The 12996-nt window shown below is 34.7% G+C and overlaps 1 long non-coding RNA gene across 1 annotated transcript; it reads right to left on the reverse strand.

The window, feature by feature from the left end:
- Positions 1–10372: 10372 nt before the first annotated feature.
- Positions 10373–11615, reverse strand: LOC104896787 (uncharacterized). Its single transcript, XR_007275397.2, has 3 exons — positions 11190–11615; positions 10905–11074; positions 10373–10459 (listed from the first exon to the last, which is right to left on the reverse strand). It is a non-coding gene; the product is annotated as an uncharacterized LOC104896787 (long non-coding RNA).
- Positions 11616–12996: the final 1381 nt, after the last annotated feature.

The following is a 12996-nucleotide window of genomic DNA, read 5'->3' on the forward strand; positions in this document are numbered from 1 at the left end:
CATGCTTGCATCAATCTTCCATACAAACATGATATAAATCTCATAATTAACATGTTCGCACAAAGGCATAAAACATGCAAAATCCAACATAATAGCAATTATATATGAACTCACATAGTTCTTATACATGATACTACATCAATCAACACATAGGTATGTACGTACCTTGTGTAGACAAATTGTTAGACCACTTTAACAATCTTAAAGTCGCCTAGAGAGAACTCTCCTCCTAAAACAACCAATAAAAGTTCATAATGCATACTCAAATTATTTCCAAGAACTTTAAAATACTTTAAACCTCCTTTAAAATTATTTAAGAGTTGTTTTCATCATCAAAACTTCAACTACTAATATCCCTAGCATAGTACTACTATACTAGTCATTAAAATCCTTAAAACTCCATTAATAATATCCTTTTTAAAATTCCAGCAACATTTAATTTATTAAAACTCCTTTTAAACATATTTAAACTTATAAGAATAATCAATTCCATAGTTTGTAACATACTACTATGATTTTCTAATCTTTAACACCCTAAAAATTCATTAAAATCCAATCTAAATATAATAATTAAATCTGAATTTGTATTTCTTCAATACATAAATTATATAATCTTGGATTCTTAATGAAATCATCAAACTAAAGATTTTAAACAGAATCAAACTAAAAACGGATTTTTCACCATATACCCGGCCCTCGACAATTTTTTTTATTCACCATATACCTTTGATGTTTTCAAAATTCACCGTATACCCCTCAATCTCTTGATAATTCGCCATGTGCCCTTAATGATTATCAAATTTTTTGATCATTAACCCTTGATTCCATTACTAAACCTTATTTAATCCATATTTCACTCATTGACCCTAACAGATTAGCATTGAAACAACACATCAGTCCAAAAAAGAAGGAAAAGAGTTATGGAGGAAAAGAGCTAAAAGGGTCAATTGTGGTATTTCAATGGTGTTCAATTAAAGGTAACGACATAGGGATTAATTAGGATTTGATAATGGAATTAGGGGTTAATGATCAAAAAAGTTGATAATCGCTAATCATTAAGGGCATATGGTTAATTATTAAGAAATTGGGGGGCATATTATGATGAATTTTGAAAACATCGAGGGTATGTGGTGAATAAAAAAAATTTGTTGGGGTATATGGTGAAAAATCCGAACTAAAAGCAATTCTTAAAAACACAATCCTTAAATAAAACTTGAGGAGGAAGAAAGATAATAAAACCAATATAAAGGAAGAAAAGGCAAAGGGACGTCAGCGTGTGATGTGGTAGCAAGCGGCAGCAGCACATGGTGGTTGGCGGTGGTTTGATTGAGGAAGGGAGATTTTTTGTTGAAGAAGAAATCGTTTCTTGAAAGAGAATAAAGAAAGAAAGAGAAAACCGTGAGAGAGGAAGAGGGAAATAGGGGTGCCAGTTATGTGGGAGTGATGAGAGAGAAAACTATTTGTGGGGAAAAGTTGTGAGTTATGTGGGAGTGAGGAGAGAGAAAACTACTTGTAGGCTCAGGAAAATGCAATTGGGCTTAAATAGAGTTTAATGATGAGTAGAATTGATGATTGAAACTCCTAACACAACTAGAAGTCCTTTTCCTAATCCAACTATTGTTTGGGTTCCTCAATCCCATTTAGATTCATTTTTCAAATCCAAAAAGTATTTCAAATGTTTTTCAAAGCATGCCTAAACAAAATATTTTAACTTCTTTCAAATAGTCAACCTTTTAAAGATCGAAATAAATTATTTTAATACTAAATTATATTTAAATATAAATATATATATATACTAAAATATATTTATAAAATTCATAATTTTACGGGGATGACAATCTACCCCTCTTAAAAGAAGTTTCGTCCCGATACTTGACACAAAACTCCCATATTTATTCCAAAAATTTTGAATTTATATCAGAATATTTTGAACTCAACTTTCATTTGAGAAATACTTGTACTACTCTTGTGCACACTTTAACAACTTTAAAACTCACTTGTGCTACTCATGAACACATTTTCCATGTGGACAATCTATTTATTTTGCACCAACATGTGCAAATCGCCAAAATAAGCATAAAAATGCATAAAAATATTATAAAAATAGGTAAAAAGCGTGAAATTCTATCACATTCTACCCCACTTAAGAAAACAAGTTATACCCTCGTAACTCACCTAAAGGAACAATTTTAGATACTTCTTCATTTCATCTTCGGCTTCTCACGTTGCCTCTTCAGTCTCGTGGTTAGATCAAAGTACTTTCACGATATTGACATCCTTATTGCGTGTACTACACACCTTCTTGTCAAGAATTTTCACTGGCTTTTCCTCATATGTGAGGCAACTATCAATCTGGATCCTCTCAGGCTCCAGAACATGACGCTCATTGGGGATATAACACTTGAGTTGGGAAATGTAAAACACATTGTGTATCTTCTCAAACTCCATTGGCAACACCAACCTATAAGCTACCTTCCCAATTCTTTCCGAAATCTCATATGGGCCTACATATTTGGCACTTAACTTGTTCTTTTTCCCAAATCTCATGACGCCCTTAGTTGGTGATACTTTCAAAAATACTTTATCACCTACTACGAACTCATCTTCTCGCCGCTTTAAATCGGCGTAACTCTCTTGCCCGTCTTGAGCAGCTTGAATTCTAGCCTGAATAATCTTGACACTCTTAAAAGTCTCCTCAATAAATTCTGTCCCCAATACTACATTCACACTAAAAGTCAGGGAGTTCTACACTTCCGTCCATACAATGCCTCAAAAGGTGCCATCTTAATACTCGCATGATAGCTATTGTTATATGAGAATTCAATCACGCTCTCAACATATTCTCCATGGTCTGGTTAGTCCTCTCAGTGTGACCATCAGTCGCAGGGTGAAAGGTTGTACTCATCTTTAATTGGACCTTTTTCCCAAATTTCGAGAGAAATCTCGAATCGTGATCAGAAATAATATCTTTTGGAACCCCATGCAATCTCACTACATGCCTAATATATGTCTTCGCAAGTTGTTTCTTCTTCCATGTCTCCTTAATAGGTATGAACACGACTGACTTCGTCAGTCATCCATAATAACCCAAATAGTATCATTGTCATTCCTCGTCATAGGCAAATTAGTCACAAAACTGAACTGGAATCCCACTTCCATCCAGGAACCTCTAAGGATTGAACCTTCCCTTGGGTCTCTTATGATCTATCTTTACTTTCTGACAGATTAGGCACTTAGACACAAATTCGGCTACCTCACGCTTCATGTTTGGCCTCCAATAGACCCCCTTAAGGTTTTTATACAACTTGTCACCCCTAGGGTGCATAGAATACGGAGTGTTATGCCCCTCATCCACAAAACATCTCTTAAGTTCATCACCTTTTTGTGGTACACACCACCTTCCTTTGGGTTCCTTATGATCTATCTTTACTTTCTGACAGGTTAGGCACTTAGACACAAATTCGGCTACCTCACGCTTCATGTTTGGCCTCCAATAGATCCCCTTAAGGTTGTTATACAACTTGTCACCCCCAGGGTGCACAGAATACGGAGTGTAATGCCCCTCATCCATAAGACGTCTCTTAAGTTCATCACCTTTTTGTGATACACACCACCTTCCCTTAAAACTCAAACTTCCATCATCATGGATCTTAAAGTCGACTTCCTTACCTTACTTCATCTTCTCCTTAATTTTATCTAGGTGCTCATATCCAATTTAACCCTCTTTGATCTCACTGAAAACTGACAACCCTAATGATAAAGCGCTGAATCTTCCCTCACTTTCCCTAGGATTCAAAATTTCTAGGCTAAACCTTTGCATATCTCCGCACAACTCTTCAGAGACTACCAAGACACTCATGTTATGGCTCGACTTCCTACTCAAGGCATCGACAATTACATTTGCTTTCCCCTCATGATATTGGATGTCTAAGTCATAGTCCTTAATCAACTCCAACCATCTTCTCTACCTCATATTAAGGTCTTTTTGGGTGAAAACGTACTTCAAACTCTTATGGTCGGTAAATATCTTACAGGTTGCCCCATAAAGGTAATGTCTCCAAATCATCAAGGCAAACACTATAGCGGCTAACTCTAGGTCGTGGGTAGGGTAATTAGCCTCATAAGGTTTCAACTGACGCAACACATACACGATTACATTCCTATTTTGTTGTAACACACATCTTAAACCATTCTTTGAAGCATCACTATACACCTCAAATCCCTCATATCCATCAGGCAGAGTCAAAACAGGTGCAGAGGTTAAACGTTCGTTAAAAATCTGAAAAGCTTCTTCACACTTTTCACTCCACTTAAACTTTGACTCTTTCTTCATCAAATTGGTCATTGGCCTTGCTATCTTCGAGAAATCTCTCACAAATCTCCTATGATAGCCAGCTAGACCCAGGAAACTTCTAATATCTGACACATTCTTTGGAGTTGGCCACTCACTCACAACTTGAATCGTAGCAGGATCTACATAGACTCCTTCCTTAGACACATAGTGACTTAATGCTACTTTCTCCAAACGGAACTCACACTTAGAGAACTTGACATATAATTGATTCTTCCTAAGCATCTCCAATATGATCCTCAAGTGTTCATCATACTCTACTTTATTCCTCGATTATATCAGAATATCATCAATGAATACCACCATGAACTTGTCTAAAAACTCATGAAAAATCCTATTCATCAAATTCATAAATATGGCAGGAGCATTAATTAACCCAAATGGCATTATAGTGAACTCATAATGGCCATAACGCGTCCTAAATACAGTCTTAGGTACATCTTATCAGCTACCCTCAACTTCGAGAACACACTCGCTCCATTTAATTGGGCGAATAGGTCATCTATTCTATGTAAAGGATACTTGTTCTTGATAGTTACATTGTTCAGTTCCTTATAGTCAATACAAAACGTCATACTCCCATCCTTCTTCTTCACAAATAGCACAGGAGCTTCCCAAGGTGATGCACTAGGCCTAATATAACCCTTATCTAGCAATTCCTGCAATTGTATCTTCAACTCACTCATCTCAGGTGGTGCCATTCTATAAGGTGCCTTAGATTCAGGTGTAGTTCCATGAGCTAAGTTTATGGTGAACTCAACAGCTCTAGCAGGTGGCATACCTGAAATCTCACTCGGAAATACATCCATACACTCATTCACAATTGGAACATCCTCGATATTCACCCCAACTTCTTTACTTATATCCTGCACTGTACAGGAAAATAACTCACACCCCTTCTTCATCAATTTCCTCACTTGCATTGCAGAAATAACCTCAAAGTTCTTAGGTTCACAAAACGTCTTTAGGAGGTCAACTTCCCCAAAGGGTTTCTCAAAACTACCTTCTGAACTTCACAGTCTATATTGGCCTTGTAGAAACTTAACCAGTTCATCCCTAGAATAACATCTAGGTCTCACAATTTGAACTCAATTTAAATCAGAAGGAAATTCATAGTCTCCTATCTTTAGAGGCAAAATTGTTAAACAACTTGGTACACCTTATGATCTCTCTAGTAGGTGTACTAATAGGCAAGTCAATTACTTTAAAATCTACTAACTCCAGACTCTTTAGGATAGATGACGACACAAAAGAATAAGTAACCCCTGAATCAAACAATATTTTAACAAAAACAGAGTTAATAGAAAAAGTACCAGAAACTATGTCGGTAGATCTTTCAGCTTCATTGCGACTCATCACATAAAATTTACCTGAGAGCCTTATTCTGGTTAAGGTTCTCACTAGCAGGCTTATTGAAATTCCCCAGGTTGTTTTGCAACCCTATAGGCTTAGAACCTTGGCTTCCCGACTGGTTGAACCCCGATCTGACCTGGTTACCATTTCCATTGCCATTCTGCTCCTTTTGCTTGGCAAAGCACTCATACTCCCTATGACTCTTCTTCTGGCAGTAGTTACAGGTTACCAGATATCTCTTACAGTCTCTACTATGGTGGTTATTGCTGCACTTCTTATAGTGGTACACTCTCTTAGCTCGACCCTTATTGTCGCCCTGATTATTTCTCCCTTCGAAGTTCCCATTCCCATTCCTGTTCCTTTAAAAGTTCCCTTGATTTCCCCGAGCATTAAAATCCTTCCTTTTATCACCTCGACGGAAGTCTGTAAATGTGGGCGGCTCTCCAATACACAATGTCTAGAGAGGTACATGTTTCACCTCCTAACCCCAGCTGTATCTCCTCAGTCACATGTTGCTCAAACCTTCGACCCTTTACCTCCTCAGTAGCTACTACCTTAGGTGCAAGCCTTGATAATGCTATGAACTTGGAATAGTATTCAGAGATGGTCATACTGCCCATCTAAGGTTGTTGAAATCCTGGGCCTTCTGTTTTCTCATAAATGCGGGGTAAAACTTCCCTCTTAAGGCAGTAATAAAAGAATCCCAAGTGAAACCTTCCACAACACTCAGTCTAGCTTCATTTTCTCTATACCACAAGTTAGCCTCATCTTTAAGGTACAACACAACCTGGACCACTCTCATGCCCTTAGGACAGTTCACAACCTGTAACAGCCCGCACTTCCGAGCTACTAACTAATCACACTTAAGTTACACAAAACACAATCAACACTTAACAAACCTCGAATTTACATTTATTCACAGCGGAAACAAAACCTATAAAAACGATCTTGGATCTGTGGGTCAGGGGACCACAACATAACAACTTGAAAATCAAATAACAGATTACGAATACTTCCAAACAAAGCATCTAACTTTAACCTCAGCCGACCATTTCATAACATAAAAATCTTCTTCTTGATTAATAATCATATTCCAAGTCCTCGACATTAACCCTGCAAAATCACTAACAATGAACCTTGCCCCCACCAGGACAGGGTCCAAGAACAAAATCAGAAAAACTGAGTACACACACTGTCCAACCAGAAATTCGTTTCAGTGGCTTAAAATATTGTTGTGCGGTTTATTACACATCAAGTGGAACAATCCCAAACTTCAAAAAATCAAATAGTTAGAGATGTTTTTATTACGACACCAACAACCCTTAACTACAAAGTCCGATAAAGAGTATTCATACATATACTACAGATAATAAGTTCCTTGCCATAAGGACAAATTTCAACAACGTTGAATACATAAGCTCATCCCAAACCTCATTTTTGGTGGCTTAAGACCATTCATGTAACAATTCATTGCAGAATTCAGTATGCTTCACAAGTAAGGTGCTTTCTTAAAAATTTCAGGATTACTATCCTTGCACAATCGCAAAAGTAAGAATTTTTATCATGAAGATCACCACTTAGATCATTCAAAACCCTTTGGGTCTACAATATTTAATTTATTTGGGTAAAGCGAACACGAATAGAGAAGGGCTCCTTACACAAGGTGCCGGCTGTCTCTAAGCTAATGGAGGTCGTCACCCCACCGTTTAAATATTTATGCTTGCAAGCCTTAACCAGGACATGTCCCATTTTTATTATCTGCTGGACTTCACCCACCCACGAGGGTTCGAAAGGAGATCACCCATCCTCCAAGGGTTGTTGTTCATACCGTACCTTATTTGGTATCGGCCTTTACCCACTTGTATCCATAGTTTATTTACATAAATAGTTTAAATGCACAGTTTATCAATACCACACGTGTTCCAAAAACAAATATTATCCATGAAGAGGAAAAAGAATCACAACTACTATTGTGTTGCTAATCATTGCAAGACTTGATCTTCTTTTGAAATCTTTTGTTTTACGTCAACAATTTCACATATTAGTTACGTGTAAAGATATAAGGAAATAATCAATTCTTTACTGCTTGTAAAAGTCGTATAGGCACTTAGTGTGCTCATTTAAACTTTACCAAAAGGGTTGAGTTAACTTGAACATTTGGAACTTTTGTCAAAATAATTACAGCAAAAATACTGAACTTAAAATGAACATAACTTCCTGCTCGGTACTTCGAATTAGGAATTTCCAAAACTTAACCTCAATAACTTTTGGATCATGACTACTCAAAGGAACAATACCAGCTCCATAACACATATTGAGCATCTCGCTCCATAAATGTTGTTTACTTTCCCCATAAAACAAACTAAATCATAATGCTTATTTTCTCAATAACACAAACTTATATCTTTCAAAATTATACTCTTGTTCTTAATTCGTATCGCATACTCAATTCCAAGTGTATCAACGACTTAAACTTCCGTCCGTAAATTAATATAAACAAAACAAAGTTGAAATGTAATTAACATATCCAAAAATACCTGAACCTCAATAATCTTATTATAACACAAACTCGAATATCCAAATAATCTCACTTACCTCAAATATTCTTTTAAAGGAAGTAATATACATAAAACGTATTCGAAATCAAATGTCTCTCCGCAGTCGAACCCATAACATAATCAAAATGTAAAATATGTTTCTCAAAGACTTATAAGATAATTAACTATTATCGAGACCCAATTCAAGCTCGTGCGATTAACCTGTAATATTTTACTTGTAGACTATAAGGTATCCTCTAACATATTTGGCAATTCCCTTCATCATAATAGTTTCTCTTTGTACTTGGACTTCCGTCTTTAACTTATAGCATCTAAACTATAGCATTCCAAAATTCTCATGATATGAATTTTCCCCTTAAAGGTTTTCTTATTCCCAATACATGAACTTTCATTGCCAGAATATAACCTTATTACATTATCATAAATCACCTACAATTACTATGGCAAGTCAAAATATCTCACTCCATATTTCCAATACTAACTCGTTGTCCTCATCCTTCTTAAATTTATAATTCACAACCATACGTCCCCATGTATTTGTACTGAAAGCTCATATTAGCCTTAACACCATACGCTTAGTATTTCATTATATAACTTTAATTACCATGCTCTCTATTATCTAGATTTATATTTTTCTTTCCCAAATCCATTTATATAATCTTACTCATCCAATAGAACGAAATTATGCTCCAAATCTTTTACTTGACCCCTTTGCGGATATGATCTTTTATTACATAAGTATTGTAAATTATATCTCTCTAATCGATACTATTCTAAACCACCACCAAGATTGGATCCTTTATTTCACTGATACACATTCATATCTCAAATCCTACACATCCTCTGAACTCACAAACCTCTTGTAACAACTCATTAACTCATAAATTAATATTTGACCTTTGAAATTCACATCCAAATTTACTATTCCCTAACTATCTAATCTACGTCCACCACATAACATCTTCATTCTTAGTTAGAACCTCCCAACAATTACTTCATCCTTCAATTATGACATCACAAATCTTCATTCTTATATAACCAAGCTCCATATTATTTTCGGAGACTCTTCGGGTGATACCATTCACCTTGTTTATACGCCATAAGTAAATCTTGGATTGACTACTTCTAATAATATCCTCAAAGCGACAATTGTATTTATTAAATAGAACTTCACAAGTACCCATCTCACAACAAACTCATTCTAACTTAGATTCCAAACTCCATATAACATAATTCATCCATGATATTCTGTAAAGATATAACTTGTTTCACTAGACTTACGTGTTTCCAAACTTAAATCCGAAAATAATGTTCATTAAATTGACCCAAATTTGAGAGACTTTTTCCTATGAGAACTTCTTCATAAAAATTTAAGTAGGATAAGATCCTCCCGTCATTAATAGAACTAGAAAATTCTGATTTATAATTTCACGAGTCCATATTTGTTCATAACTCCAAGTCATAATTTTCAAAGTTCATGATCATATATAATCAAAATCTCAAACCATAATAAAGAGTTTTTCATACTTTCAAATGTTATAAAACTTATATCACAAATATTTTCACAATTGCCTTAAACCTGAAATTTTAACTCAACATCCTTGATCAAAATTCCTTTCTTTTTCTCTGAAACTTTCAAATATAACTATAGTTTAAATCGAAAGCGAGTTCATAAAATATCGAGTCGACGTCCCGGCTTAGTTCGTAAATCGAAGTACTTGTTTAAAACCACTTATATATTTAGATATACTAAAGATTCTTGCTTTAATTCTCATAGCTACACTTTCATATAAAAGATCAACTTACTAAGCATAAGAAACTTATTATAAATTCGATGTGGAAACAAGTAGTTTTAATATATCACACATCTATATTATTGAAGGATTCAACTACTCCAATTAGTTCTTCATAGAAATATCACTCAGTAAAACTCATTACATATATAGATTTTGCTCATAGCTTAAAACAAAATATGTAGTTAACAACTCTTGTAAACACACGAATTGAATAATTTTGTATTTATATAAAAGGCGTATTATTAAACTCAGCACATGAAATCACATAAAACATGGATATAAATTCAAAGGTGGAAGGACATGTTGTACCTTGAAACGATTCCCAATAATTCGACATTCTGGATAACCAACTATAGCTCGAACTTCATAAATTATCTCCATATACATACTCCAACAACGACCTCAAAACAATAACAACAATCATTAACCATCCTCACAACAATTTAGATAAACAAATTGAATTACTCATACTTTCTAAGCTCTTCCATGAACTAACCACCACAACTCTTATATACAACCCATTCTACTAATCCAACTCACAACATCAATTCCATCTCTAATTAACATCATTCTGATTTCAGAGAGTATTATCAAACGACATAATTTATAAAAATCAGTTTTTATGAAATTACTTAAGAGGCTTACTTCATATTAGAAGCTTTAATCCAATAAGAAAGATAAAATATTCAGTCTTCATGTTTAACAACTCTTATCATAATTATATTTGCTAATCAATAACAAAATTGAGAACCAAGTTTATTTCTAAAATCAGAATATAAAATCCAATTGCACCACACTTGAATTGGAATCAAAGGAGATGAAGAATTAAGCAAAATTAGCTTATACCTTCATATGGAAAGGAATAACCAGCAACAAGGCAAACAAGCCAACCACGACAGCAGCGCAACACAAAGTACAACAGTAGTGCTGAACTTGTGTAAGACGTAACTCATAGCTCAGAACTCCAAATTGAGCGATTTTTGTGCTCAAATTCATTAGCTCGAAGTGATCTACAACTTTGATTCATAAACAAAGAGCAAAATTGGATTGAATGTTATAGATAATTGAGGAAACATATTGTCGGAATAAAAGCAGAGGAGAGAGAAATGAAGATAGGAACACCAAACTTACAAAGACCATAACTCGTTGCTCCGAACTCCAAATCAAGTGATTTTTGTGCCCAAATTCATTAGCTCGAAGTGATCGACAACTTTGATTCAGCAACAAAGAGCAAAATTGGACTGCATGTTGTAGATAATTGGGGCAACAGATTGTCGGAATAAAAACGGAGGAGAGAGAAATGAAGATAGCAACACCAAATTTGCAAAGACCATAACTCACAGCTCCGAACTCCACATCAAGTGATTTTTGGGTCTAAGTTCAATAAAATTTCGAGATCTACAACTTTGATTCAATAAGTTTAGGCAAATTCCGACTCCAAAATGCAGAAATTGAGCATGCACAGTACGGGGTATAAAATCAGAGGAGAGAGAAAACTATTGTTTGAGGTTTTATTTTGGTTTTAAGGTTTCTCCCAATTCTTTATTACTTGGGTCATTAAACTGAAATCTTGAAGAGAATAATTGATCTATGGAAAAAATACACTTTGGCACTTGATTGAGAAGTTATGAAGAGGAGAGAGTGATGCTCTAGCATCTAGAGTAGATAGCATGAGTGAGGAGACATAATTTGTAATTAAAAATTGGTTTCTCTTTATTTCAAAGCTTAAAATCCTTAACTCAATATCTCTATTATATAAAATCCATACTATCTTATTTGTGCTTGGAACTTACTTTAGACGATAAAAAATAATTCTCTTAGTAATTTCTTTACTAATATGAACATAGCTAACTTTGACTAAAACGTGTCTGAAAATATCAGCTATTATACTTGTCAAATCTCATTTATAAAGTCGTTATTAAACCTGCTTAAAATATAGGCTATTACACAACCCCAAAGATCTTCTCGAACTCTCTAATCCAGTTCTCTAGAAAGGTAGGATCAACTTTCCCCTTAAAGGATGGTGGCTTAACCTTAGCTAATCTCTCAAACATGTTCCCAGCATAATCGGGTCGCTTAGCTCTCTCCCGAGTAAGTTTCTCCACCAAGAGGCAAATAGCAGCAGCTAGTCGTTATTGTTGTTAGTCATTCTACTGCGCGATCTGAAATTAATGTAACTCTAATTTAGGTTTCAATATATAACTTACATGCCATTCTTTAGGAAGGCAACATTTGATTTGATCTAACAATATTGCATCAACAAACAATTTCTCAAGCAATCACAAATACACCACAAAATATTCCTTAGCAACCACATAATCATTCATGATAAAATATTTAAATAAAAAATATACACGTGGAAAACAACAAATAGGAATTCAATCACACAATAAAAATAAAATAATAAAAATATTCCCCATCACGTGTCCAAAATAAATTCTTTCTCACCCGAATAAATAAATATTTAACTTTATTTCTAAAAAAAAAGGATGTTTATAATAATTGTTTTAACTATAACATTATATTTTCCTAAAAGCAAAACAAAAAGTACTATAAAATAAATTTAATCACTGTTGGCCAGCTATCCAACATTATTCGTAAACATAAATATATAAATAAATGATCTAAGGTGAAACATTATTATTAGTCTTGTCCTTAGATTCCTTGTACAGCTCTGGCGTGAAGATCTCATCTTCAAACTCATCTATGTCCTCAGTGTTATGATAGACATATCTCATAGGCCTCGTGGATCTTCTTTTAAGTTGAGGCTCATCCTCCTCTGACTCCGAATCACTTTCAAATTTGAAGACAACATGATAAATGTCGCTCGTGGTCTGTCCTCTATCACGGTCAAAATCCAGGATAACCTCGTCATCACTATCCATTCCTTCTCTTAACACGTTACGCATAATATATTCTAGGTTGGTGTAGTTATTAT

This window comes from Beta vulgaris, chromosome 6 (assembly GCF_026745355.1).
Source record: "Beta vulgaris subsp. vulgaris cultivar EL10 chromosome 6, EL10.2, whole genome shotgun sequence".
Taxonomy (NCBI): domain Eukaryota; kingdom Viridiplantae; phylum Streptophyta; class Magnoliopsida; order Caryophyllales; family Amaranthaceae; genus Beta; species Beta vulgaris.